The sequence below is a fragment of the Callorhinus ursinus genome, unplaced genomic scaffold (assembly GCF_003265705.2).
Source record: "Callorhinus ursinus isolate GAN/ISIS: 27379988/994484 unplaced genomic scaffold, GSC_fseal_2.0 scaffold6, whole genome shotgun sequence".
Taxonomy (NCBI): Eukaryota; Metazoa; Chordata; class Mammalia; order Carnivora; family Otariidae; genus Callorhinus; species Callorhinus ursinus.
In genome coordinates, this window is record NW_027397068.1 from 26,219,153 (window position 1) to 26,230,942 (window position 11,790).

Sequence of the window (11,790 nt, forward strand, 5' to 3'; positions counted from 1 at the left end):
ACTGTGGAGTTAAGAAAACCAGAACCCTATTGTCATAAATGTGCCAAATGGTGCTGGTTTCACTACTAAATTCTACAGAACCATTGTGGTAATAATTTTTCAAAACAAAGCCCAATAAGATTCAAAGTGTAACAGTTACTACCATAAATCATAGTTCTGTACTTGGCAAAGCATGCCTTTTTTTTCTTGAGAGTTATGTATCTTGGGAACTCTTGTGGACTTAGCTGTTTAATGAAACATTACATGAAAAGATAATATTCACTAGGAGCTCAAGTCCACCTGCTGACATCCACACAGTTGGATCAAGGCTTCATGCAGCTGTTTTCAGTGCAAGGCAAGACTGAAGAAGTCATCTTTTCCTGAGTCTTAACCCTAAAATAAAAGCTCTGTTCTGAAATAATACATTCAATTCCCCACCATAAGGGAATATACAGAATGTATGGTGCTATGGGAGTTTATGGGCACATTTCTAGATTATTTCTTCCCTTGGGGGACAGCAAATCCATTTAGGACCTGTAAGTTTGTATAAGTGAGCTCATTCCTGTGTGTGTGTGTGTGTGTGTGTGTGTGTGTGTGTGTGTGTGTGTGTGTGTAGCCTTCTCCAAAAGGAGATAATGAGCAAAGGCCAGAGCAGAGAAATGAAAGTAATTAGAGGCACATGGTGGAGGATTTCTGATGTAAAACCAGGCCTCAAGGATAATCTGGTCTAGAAAGGAAGGGTGTACCACAGAGAGTGGCAGCTTAAAAAAAAAATGAATGAACAGGAGAGAAGTTACATAAAACGTGATCCTTGAACCAATCTGGAAGACACTTCCACTTCCTTGAGGAGACCATGAGAACTTTGTCCATAACATGTCCATTTCATTATCAACTTCGGGCCAGAAGAAATCAGATCATTCTGAGCACTGGCTACCTCCCTGGAGTCCACTTCTTGGTGTGCAGCAGCTGCAAGAAACGTTTCAGGACTCACAGATAATTCTCCCATCACTTCCTTTTCCAAACTTCAAGTCCTCAGAGGCCCCCCCTCCTTTTGCTCAAAGCACTGCTGACAGCGGCTCCTTAAATGAGAAGTGATTTTAATCTCAATACAGCCTTAATTATGTAATTTAGGCATGCAGGCAGAAAAAAACCACAGCAAGATTCCAGAAAGTTATTTTTAACCTGATTTATGCAAATATTCTCCATGCCCAGTTTCACAAAATACCATAAACTAACAAGCGCTCTCCCAGTTTGCTCTCCCTTCCAGGTTTGACAAGTAATGAACCGGAGTCATCCACATGTACATTTCCCTCTCTCCAAATTTAAGATAGAAGCTTTTATTTAGTATAAATGTGAACATAGTCACCTTGTAGTTTTCTCCTGCCCCCGTTAAGAAAGCGGACATGACAGGTAAGTGCCAATGGTTAATTTTCATAAGAAATTCTTCAGCGTATTAATAAAAGGTGGTTGTTTTCGTGGAATTGTGGCAAACCTTCCCATCTTGAGGTATGTGAAGAACTCACCTGTGGATGAAAGCAACCAGCAGTTCTCCATTACAGGTGAGGAGCAGAGCAAAGGAAATCTATTAAACCACAGCAGAGGGGACTTGGGTTTAAATCACAGAGACTAACACTTTCCATTAGGGTTGGTATCACAAAGCTTCCTTTCCATGGGAGGGAGGGAGTAGAATCTCCTTCCTGGGACAACTCAGAGAGAAGTCAACTTGTTTGGAAGTGCAGGATGTGCAAGTTGCTCTCACAAGCCCTTCCTAGCTCTATAATTCAAAGATTTCTATTGACCTTAGAAATGACTGAACAACTGGGGACAGGATGGATACAAGGTTTTGGTAGAAAACTTGAGTTGCCTTAACGTCCTTGAGGCCTCCTAGGAAACTGTATATATATATATATACACACACACACACACACACACACACACACACTGTACAAACTGTATATATACAAACTGTATATATACAAACTATATATATATATATATATATATATACACACACACACACACATATATATGTTACTATACATATATAACTATATAGAGATCTATAGAAGGCGGATCTGAAGAGCTTGTCTAATCCTGAGAGTGAGTCCATGATACCATGAAAGGAAATGTGCTGTCTATTTTGTAAAATACTTGAAAATACATTCCACAGTTGAGTTCTTCTTAGGGATTCTGAAAGGGGAATGAGATGCAGTCCCACTGTCATCTGGCACCTGGCACTCTGCAAAGCAACCTCCAGGCCAGCAGCCCCGCAGTGCAGCGACTCCTTGGGAAGAGCAGGGACCAGCCTCTCCCCACCCCTCCCATCAGCACAGCTCGGCTTCCCTTGAGTACTGTTTTTCACCCAGGCAGGCAAAGGAGGGGGGGCACACCCTTCCCCCCTTCCATGTAACCCCTTCTTGCCCCCCAGGTTAGTACAAATAACCTGGTAGTGACTTGCTGTGAGACCAACCAACAAAGAATCATTAATGGGATGATTTAACTCCTCCTTCCACGGTTCCCCAGGCCAGAATTTAAAAATAGACCCGCACTGAGATTATGAGTGCCCACTCTGGTGGACAGAACTGGGGCCGGAAACACTGAGTTCTAGCCCAGGGTCAGCCCCTGCTTGACTGTGTGCTCTCAACAGAGTCCTAACTTCCCTGGGCCTCAGTTTCCTGACCCACAAAATGAAGGAGTCGGTCCTGGGGCATCTTCCCCCTCTTTCGGAAATATTATATCTCTTTGTATGCTAAGATTCCATCGTTTTCTCTTATTTCCTTTTGGTTTGTTTTCCTTGGAACTCTGATTGTTGCTATAGGCAGATATTTGTAATTTAGAGAGCAGATGTCCTAGAAAATGGAAATGAGGGGCAGGCTTGTATGGAAACCACTGTTGCGGCTTCTTTTGGCAAAAAGATTGGGCTCACAAAGGTCCTGCTAATTTGTGAGAACCATGAACTTTCCCCAGGAATTAATATGCTCATCTGAAAGGAATCAAGATTCTTTTAATGGAAATAATGGGTTGTGCTTAGAGCAAACCTCTGCTAGAGTAAAGTACCATGAATTCTAGGATGTTTAGTTTAGTGGGGTTTTGTTTTTTCATTTTCATCCTTTTTTTTTCTTTTTTAAACCAAAGGCATACGTGTTCTAAGAAGACTGGGAAAAATTTTAATTTGTTGCCATGAGAAGACAAGGGAGACAAAAACACTGGTAGCTAGAAAAGAGAATAAGAACCCAATAAAGAGAACCCAGGAAGACGTTGAAAAGGAAACCTTTTGGTTTGCAGAGCCATGGAGGCCTCAAGACTGTTATAACGGTTCAGGTTTAAAAAAGGGAATAAAGAAAAATGAAGCAGAGAGAAGGAGGAGGAGAGAGGGAAAGGTTACACCAAGACAGAAACCGTGAGTAGATAGATGTGAAAGGGGCTGAAAATAAGTGAAAAGTGAAAAATTGCTTTATGAATAAACCGTTAAAAATGAGTGAGTGAAAAAGCACTTGTGCTTCCAGTTATTACTGAATCACGAGCTCGTGGAAGGCAGTGGCTGACCTGAGCAGCGCCCGGGAGCTGAGCCTTGATGCAGCAGTTGGTGCAGGGCAGCTCCTGTGGGCGGACCCCGCTTTCTACTTGAGTGTCAGTTTCGTTGTGATTACTCTCCTCACAGGCGCCTGTGGGCCACCTCACTGCCCTGAACCCAGAAAATGCGACGTGGTCATCTCCCCAACCTGCTGACGCTCCGGGGCAGGCAGTGTCCTCCAGAGGACATCTAGGACACAGGCGAGCCGAGGGCGGGTGGAGCGGGGTGGCTGGGGAAGGTGAGCACCTCTTCTGAGGGAAGGAGAAGCCAGGATGCTCGTGAGGCCCGAGGCCTCAGTCTGCCGCTGCCCTTTTCTGAAACTCAGAACGTGATTTCGTTCTTGGTGCACCTCGTCATTCCTGGTGGTGTGTTCCCACAGGGACACAGTGGCCCTCCCACAAGTGTCTTCTGTGTGTGTCAAGAGCAGATAGAATACCCTTCTCAGCAACACACGTGGGCTCAAGGCTAGCAAATGAAGGGCCATCAGAACAGCACTTCCTCCTCCCTCTGCATCCTTGAGGAAGGATGTCCTCACCACCAGGTGTCCCAGTGCAATCCCACCCTCGGAGCCTCCTTCCTGGAAGAGGGCCCAAGAAGGGCAGGGACGGGGCCCCCACCAGAAGACGGATCCAGCAGCATGAGGAATGGCTGGTACAGTTGGTACAAGCCATTTCCAAAGCTGCATGGACACCCCTCCTTCTCATTCCAAGTGTAGAACATGCTTCTACATCAGAGCCACCTGCATGCAGCCAACTTTTGATGATCTGCTCCAACAGGAAGGAGGTGGGGAATGGGGGGGGTGGTCACCAATTCCAAGATGATTTGAGTGGGGGTGCTGTATGGCGGGCGCTTGCCCCGCCTGAGCACACCCTCGTCTCTGGCGGACTCCGGGGAGGCAGGTGGCCTGCTGGTGTTCTGGGGACTGAGGGAAGCCAGCCCAGGGGAATATTGGACCCAAGTGACCCGTGGAGCCGCTAGCCCATGCACACAGCTGGCTGCGCAATCAAAGAATGAGGTCCAATCTTAATGAATCTGTTTCATTTTTAATAACCAGAGTAAGACAGCAATTCTGTGCATCTGGCCAATGGGGCTGAGGTTTTCCTCAAAGCCCCACACACATCTTGGTTTTTGCTCCTGCTGTTGCTGCAAAAGGTTAACCGGCCTCATGCTAGTGAAGGCTTGAAGGCAACCTTCTTTCCTCGTTTGAGTTTTTTTCACGAAGGAGGTAGGTAGGGTTGGCCTTTAAGTCTCTCTGTCCTGGAAATGGGAATGTCAAAGCATGGAAGGTCAGGAGAGACACCCAAGCCGCCTGACAGGTTCCTACCGGACCTGGAAACCAAATCCCAGCTTCCTGACTGTGCTGCCTACGTTAGCAGAGTAGTCAGTGCGGCTCCGGCGAGTTGGGCAGGACCCACAGGACTCCCTCGTGTTGCTTGGACTTAGGGCCGGCTTGCCCAAACAGCAGAGCTTTGTAGCATTGAATTACCATCTGCTGCCTTGTGCGGAGCTTGACTCTTAACGAGTTCTACAGACATTTGAGGAAAGAAAGGAGGAGAGAGGGGGTTTAGGAAAACTGTGCCTACAACGGCCCACTGTTCCCCTGCATCTGTCTCACTTCGAACTCCATACAACCACTCAGTCTCTGAAGCTAAGCTCCTTCCAGTTGCCCCCTCACTGAATGGTCCTCATCACCCTGGGGGTGGCTATTTCCCCTGCAAAGTGCCAGATGGAATTGGCATTTCCTTGTGTGTTCCCAGAAGGATAGGTGTCAGACTTCGACAGTTCTGTGTCAGCCTCAGGTCACCAGTGTTCCAAAGAGGAAACTGAGGTACCGAGCTGACCACACTCTCTATCAGAGCATACGTCAGAGAGATGTGGCGAGTGCAGCGGAAGGGCGCAGTGATCCTCAGATAGAAGACATCGGGGAATTGCAAAAATTCAGATGCTCTTTGGGATAAAGTGCCTTTAAGTTCATCCCATTTCCAAATATGGAGAATGTGTTTTCTACAAGAGAGGAAACATACAAATGAACATATTTTCTGCTTCAAGTGCACATTATAGAAAACAAAAACAAGCTTGTTGCTTCTGAGTTTACAAAGGTATGTTCTGTGTTTTAAATATCGCCCATACATGGTTAACTAACGTTCCCAAAGGCAGCGAGGAAAGTTGAAAAGAGACCAGCCTGCTCCATCTTTATGGTCCCAGGCGATGTCATCCCAGAAGTCCCACAGTTCCTCCAGGAACTCTCTGAAGAGCTGCAGTACGCCCACCTGTTGCACAGCTTTTGCAACCAACAGAAACCCTACAAGATTTATAGTCACATTGCTTCAAATCGGTAGTTCTTGTCTTCTCTCGCTCTGACCTACACGTGGATTCCAGACTGAAAATTGCATTATCTGAGGCAAACCGTTCAGCCTGTCTTAGATGGCTTACAGCTGTCCCAGCCCTCCCTCCAGCTTCAGTGTAAGAGCGTTAATATATTATGTTTCCTCTATAGCCTGAAGAATTATATGCTCTTAAGAGGATTGACTGAAAAAAAAAAGAGAGAAAGGAAGGAAGGAAGGAATCTTTTAAAACTAGCTATGTACCTTACAAATGAGAGAAGCATCTCTCAAACTCAGGTCCAACTCTTGTTCACATCAGAGAAACGAGAGTTTGAAAGGGGTAGAGAGGAGACGGGCATTTGCAGGGAGAGACCTGCAGCCCCAGCTCTCTGGGGGTCCTGCTGAGGCCCACGGGGCTTGCGGGGGTTTGCTGCACGAGAGAGGCACCTATCTCTGAAGGACAAAAAGAGGCAGCACCGGCAGTGGCAGCGGCAGCGGCAGTGGCAGCGGCGGGGTAAAGCCTGTGCCCAAGGCGCACAGACTTCCTTCCGTACTTGGGTTTTTCTCCCTTCTAAGGGGTGTTTGAAAGTTTTTCCTGTGCTTCTAACTGAGTAGAAACCACATCACGTCTTTTGTCGTCTTCTTTGCTTACCACTGGAGACCCTGGTGGTTAGAGAGGGAAAGTCCCTTTCGATGGTGCATGTGGGGGTAGAAGGTGTTGGGGGCCAGGCAGGAGGGTGGCGGGGAGGGGGAGACAGGGGGGATCGTTAAGGTCCCCTCCCTGGCCTACACAGTGTACCCACCCCGGCTGGGCTCGCCAAGCCTCAGAGCAGCGAAGCCTATCTTGGATGCCTCTGATCATCTCGGGGCAATGGAGGAAGAGATCGTTAAACACAGGAAAGGGTATTCACTTCAAGAACTCCGTGGTTTTGGGAAGCCCGAAGAGTGGCCACAGTGACCTCCGTGTAGCCTGAGACTAGCTTGTACCTGTCTCCTTCGTACTTGTCCCCATGGACCGGAGGCATAAGGGGAGAGGTTATGGCATAGCTCTATATTTGCTTTGAGCTGTTTTAGGGACGTGTCTGTGGTGACATTTCTTTTCTTTTCCTTTTTAATTGTGGTACAAAAAAATAACATAAAATTGATCAGTTTAACCATTTTTAAGCACACAGTTGGGCAGTATTAACTACAGATGCACTTTGTGGTACTGCCAATCCCTAGAACTTTCTCATCTCACAAAGGTGAGACTATGCCTTCGGAACAACTCCCCTTTCCTGGCTCCCCCTTGGCCCCTGAGTAGTGACATTTCTTGATCACACTGCTAAATCATGAGTGCTCTTCTTTGGTTAAATCTGTAAGCTTGCTTTCCATACCAAGACCTGTCTGGAGCTCATGCACCAGCCAACCCATTTGGGGAGCAGTTCAGATTCACTCTGCCATGCATCTTCATCACTCACTGCGGGTCACGTTCACAAATGCATGTCCTCAGCACTCCAGAGGAGCTTCAGCAGTTTATGGAGTTGTTATTGGCACCACCAAACCAGTGAGGAATGAAAATAACAATCAACTCCTTAAATGTTTACAAGCCTCCTGGGCTACTGCACATGTAATTTAGAGCCGCCATCTTGTCTCCTTCCCTCTCTCAGTGGAATGGAATGTCCTCTCCAGCAATGTGGTGGCTGTTGGAACACGAGGAGGAGAAGGCCCCTTGCCTCCAATTTTCTAATGGATCCTGGGTTGCAGTCATCTTCAGTAGCAGGTTGTTTGGGTTCTCATGGCTCTGAGACACTTCCTCTTACAAGTTTGCTTCTAAACAAATCCTCCCTGCAAGTTGTCCTTGGAAATGGGGGCAGGAGGAGGCCGGTAAGAACTCTCACCCAATCAGCGCAATCAATTTGTCATTCCCTGAAAATAGAGTCGTCCCTCCAGTCAGTCCAGTTCCTGCCCCCAGCGCTTGGTGGTGAGGATGGGGAGGAAGGCTGGCCTTTGAGCAAGGCCACATTCCAGGGGGAGTGGCTCCCCCACATTCACCACTGCACACACAAAGAGGGCCCCGCCTGTTGGGCCTCCCGCCCTGTAGCCACCCTCGAAGTGTTGTTGTTACACAACAGCCATGAACTCTGGAATGTCTCTGGTCATTTACAGCGTGACTATGTCACTCCATAAATGACACAGTCAAGCTCCAAGACCCAGAATGAGGTTGGCTTGTTTTTCGGTAGACCCATTTTCTCCCGCCCAGAACAAAGCTTCCAGGTTTTTACGATGTACTTCTTACTCCTTGAGAGCGTAGAAATTCAGGGGAAGAAAATACAGAGAAAGATTATGAATCATACTCTGATCATCACACAGACACTTTAAAACACACCGAACGATTTGACCATGCTATTTGCTGATAAGAAGCTTTCTAGAAATTAGCTGGTCACTTCTTAGAGTAACTTTTTGTCTCCTCTCACTCTTACCTTGACTTTTTCCTTCTTTGGTTCATTTCCTTCGTGAGATAAATGAAGAAAGCAACAGATTAAGGTTCCAAAGAACATATGATTCATGAGTCATGTCTATCTTTTTTCTATAGTGTTCATTTTAAATGGCATTGTTCCAGCAGAAGAAACAGAAAGTAAAAATGTACGCTAAATACTAACCTTGGTGCTTCTGTAATACATTCATGATTATGAAAATAATGCCTGTATTCGGTCTATACTGTATAGGTTATGATGCCCTGCTAGGGTCATTTTCTCATTTTATCCTTACAAATACCCTTTGAAGTAGGTTCTACTGTCCCCATTTTACCTACAAGAAAGAAGAGACCCAGAGAGATTAAATAAACTAGACGATGCAGGAAAACACTTTCACTCACTGTGCACACAGAGTCTTCCAAAACATTTACTATTCTTAAGTCACTTGCTTAATGCCACCCAACTAACGACTATGACCTGAACCTTTTTAAACCATGGCTGATCACTTCTCTCTGCCCCTCAGCATAAGTAGCCTTAGTCCACAGGATATAAGAGATATCGTTTTCAAGATGTTCTAGAAACTCCACTTTATCATGTACTAGCTACAGAATTAGGGGGCTTGTTGAGGACTCCGTAGATGTAATTCATAGTCTCGTGTATTTTCGACCCATTTCCCTCCAAGAAAAAAATACTTAGAAAATCTTCCCTACTGTTCCTCTTATTTTTACACTTGATCTTAGCCAAAAGGCTGAGAAGCGATCCTCTCATTTTTAAATCCATTCATCAGATGGATGGTCCAACATACCAATGCTGAGTTTTGTGGGAGGTTTTTTGGTCTCAAATTGTGGGGTTTTCATCCTAACAATAAAAGATAAATCCCGCATTTTTACTCATACATTCACTCATTTATTCATTCTTAGGACATTTATGGCTTGCCTTCTATATCTCAAATATCAGGCCAAGCTGGGGGTGATGCTCAGGTATGAATAAGACCAAGACCCTATCTCAAAGAGTTACTTGCTTCCAGAGAGAGAGAACTATGTACAATTTGATTGCTGTTACTGGCCTCTTTTAAATCAATTATTTCTATTATTATCTGTTAAGAGGGATCAAACTGAATTAGAAACAATAATTCCTGGTTTTTATTTTGTAGCATTTAATTTTATAGGTAATTTTGGGTATCTTCTGCATTTACTTCACCTTTGGCTCAAAAAGGTTATTTAAGTAAGAAGAGTGTACAATTTTGGCTATATTTGGGTTTGGATGTCCAGTTGAAAATTCCATGTTCCTCTTGTTATATTTGTACTAGTCCCGATGGGGCAATGATAAAACAGAGTATCAGCAAAACTCATTGCTAAGTCTGGCTATGCCTGCAAGGAAAATTTTTAAATTTTTGTTATAAATCAGTAATAATTTAGGAGTTGGTGGTTAGATCCTTGAAATGGGACTGAAGTATCATTTCAATATACATCTCCAGAAATGTATTTCTCGATAAGATCATAAACAAAAAGAGCTTTAAGTCACGGTTGTTTTTTGTTTTATTTTGTTTTGTTTTGTTTTGTTTTAACATTATATAACATACTATGCTAGGGCACCTGGGTGGCTCAGTCAGTTAAGCAGCCAACTTTTGATTTCGGCTCAGGTCATGATCTTGGGGTAGTAAGATCTAGCCCCACATCAGGCTCCATGCTCAGTGGGAAGTCTGAGCCTGCTTGAGATTCTCTTCCTCTCCCTCTGCCCCTCCCCCTGCTTGTGTGCTTGCTTTCTCTCTCTCTCTAAAATAAGGAAATAAATCTTTTTTTTAAAGATTAATTAATTAATTATTTGACAGAGAGATAGAGAGAGCACAGGTAGGCAGAGCGGCAGGCAGAGGGAGAGGGAGAAGCAGACTCCCTGCTGAACAGGGAGCCCGATGTGGGGCTCCATCCCAGGACCCTGGGATCAGGACACAAGCCGAAAGAAGCCGCTTTAAATCTTTAAAAAAACAAAAACAAAAGAACACTCTATGCTGAGATGTCCTGGGTTTTATCTTCAACTACCCAAGCACCTTATAAGGATTCATAAAATGATGTCAGAACATTATTTTATTTCAGAAGAGTTTATTCCCAGAATAATAGCAACAATGCGGGGGGAGGGGAGTTATTAGCATCACGAAATGGAAGGAACACTCTGCCAGGGGCAGGTAGACGGGGGACAGGTCATCCAGGGATTTAGGCTTATTCCTGGTTTGGCCAGCTGGGTGACTTTAGCAAGAGGTGTAACCTCTCTAGGTCTGTTTTCAGGTTTGTAAAATGCAGTAGTTAAGCCCGATGCCCTCTACTTCCATTTCTACAGATCAAAGAATGTAAAAGCATGTTGCTTATTTTAATAAAGCTGTATTGACATTAAAGGTCTTGTTGAAACCTCAGCTGGTGGCGCTCCCTTCTAGCCACTCTGCCTAGCACGGTGTTTTGGTCACGGTGCCCAAGGAAAACAGGGTGGTGTTGCCCTGCAGCTCCTAGCCCAGAGCTTTGGGAAGTATTTATTGATGACTTGGCACGTGGCTCTCTGCCCTGTGGGCCAGGGCTCCAGGTGCCCGGGTGGGCCTTGTTATGAGCAAGCTGCCAGCACTTTGGGGTGAGGCAGGAACTTGAAATGCAGACCATTTATAACCACTCAGATTCCAGGACACTTTACTCAAGCTTAGGAGTGTCAACCTCCATCCCTTCACCATCTGCCACCTTGGATAATTAATGCTCCTCAAATGATTCTTGCGTTTCAGGGCCGTGCGGCATCCATCCTTCCTGTCCCTGGTGCTGTGTCATTTGATTGTTGTCTTCCAACCCATAAACCCAATGACAAGGCTTTTATTGGTTGGGGGTAGGAATGAGGGTGAATCTGGGTATTCTTCCTAGACCCAATGAGTTCGGTCTTTCAGGTCACTGAGGAGAGAAGAGAGAAAGGGCAAAGAAAATAAGCACTCCAACGCTCTTCCCATTTTGATGGCAAAGGACACTTCCTGCCTTGAAGCACTGATGTCAACACTCGAGTCGCTCTAGATAGGTAGGGGGTCTTAGAAATCTTGGAAAAGTTTCCAGGGATGCCTGGGTAGCTCTGTCGGTTAAGCGTCCAACCCTTGGTTTTGGCTCAGGTCATGATCTCTGGGTTGGGAGATCAAGCCCCCCTTGTGGTGAGTTGCTCAACGGGAAGTCTGCTTCCCCCTCTCCCTATGCCCCTCCCCCACCTCTGAAATCAGTAAATCTTAAAAAAAAAAAAAAGATGAATACAACACTCACCTGCATGGAAAACTTTTTGTTTTTAGGGGATAGTAAGTTGTGAAACTACAAATCTGTATAATCTTTAAGTTATGAGATGTCGACATAATTGTTTTGAGATCAACCAATCAGACCACACATTTCATACTACCAGGTTATAATGAGTGTTCATGAAACATCATGATAAACATGCCCGCCTTGTTTGC